The sequence below is a fragment of the Rattus rattus genome, chromosome 2 (assembly GCF_011064425.1).
Source record: "Rattus rattus isolate New Zealand chromosome 2, Rrattus_CSIRO_v1, whole genome shotgun sequence".
NCBI lineage: Eukaryota > Metazoa > Chordata > Mammalia > Rodentia > Muridae > Rattus > Rattus rattus.
The window spans coordinates 17,321,974-17,323,399 of record NC_046155.1 but is presented as its reverse complement, the minus strand read 5'-3'; positions in this window follow the sequence as shown (position 1 = coordinate 17,323,399).

Sequence of the window (1,426 nt, the reverse complement as noted above, 5' to 3'; positions counted from 1 at the left end):
ATGTTTGGGATTCTCACTGAGCAAAAATAAAAATGAAAGGGCTAGAGAGATGGCTTAGCAGTGCAGAGCACTTGTTACTTTTCCAGAGGACTGGCGTTTGGTTCAAGCATCCAGATTAGGCGGCTGACAACTGCCCGTGGCTCTAGCGTCTGAGGATCTGACACCTCTGGCTTCCTAAGGCATGCAGATTCATACCAACATGCAGACAGTCGCCTACACATAATTAAAATATAAAAATAAATCTTAAACGAATCCGCAAACAAACAAAATTCTAAAACCAAGAAGCAAACGGGTCAGAAACAAGAGTTTGGAAGGCATACGGCAGGGGCTGGGGTAGTATGGCCGACTCAACTAGCTTCCTAGTGCTTTGATAAAACACCATGATCCAAAGAAAGGTGGGAGAAAAGGGTTTATTTTATTTTCACTTCCACATCACAGTTCATCCCTGAAGGAAGTGAGACGGAAACTCAAGGCAGGAACCTGGAGACAGGAATGGAACAGAAGCAGCCATGGGAGAGTGCTGCTTATTGGCTTGCTCATCATGGTTTGCTCAGCCTGATTTCGTATACACCCAGGATCACCAGCCCAGGGGTGGCACCACCCAGAGTGAGCAATGACCAGTTATGAAAATGTACCACAGGCTTGACCACAAGCCAATCTGGTGGGGCATTTCCCTTCCCCCTTCTCAAATGACTATAGCATATGTCAAGTTGATATAAGACTCACCACTAAAATGGCTATCGGGGTTAAAGAAACTTGCTTGTTATTTGATGGGGCTAGTAATGGGCTTGGAGATGTATACTCTATCACAGAAAGGCTAGGACAGTGGGGAGCTGAAGGAAAGATTATTTTTTTAATGCTTTATCTGTTTTAAGCCCTAGCTGGGGCATTTAATTCCAATTTAACCATTATATAAATGTTAAGGATGAAACTTTAATCCGCATTGTAAAAAAATGGACAAAATGAGGAGACTTGTTCAAAGCAATACAAGCTATCAAGTGGAGCCATTTAAATGCCAGGGTGTGTGATCTGAAAAGACGGCGAGACAGCAGAGAAATGGTACCATCAAGGTACTAAAGATAGCTTAACCTTTGCCCTCAGACACTGAGAGGGAAAATGACTGTTTGCTGTTGAGATTGAGACCAGGGTGTGAATAATCTGAAGAAATGTGCTTGTTGAAGAAAGAGTAACAGAAAAAGATGGAGAAACACCTTCACTAACAAGTGAGAGGGAGCAGGAGTCCAAGGAATTTGCAGAGGCCTGGGGGTATGACTATCTGACTTTTCAGGTGGCTTTAACAATCCCCTCTTCTGGGTTTGTGTATCTTGTGTGACACTCTCCCATTGAGTGAGTTGAGTTTATGGTCTTGCTTGTGATAAGGTAATAGAACAACTTAGAAAATATCACTTTTGTAATGGATGTCATT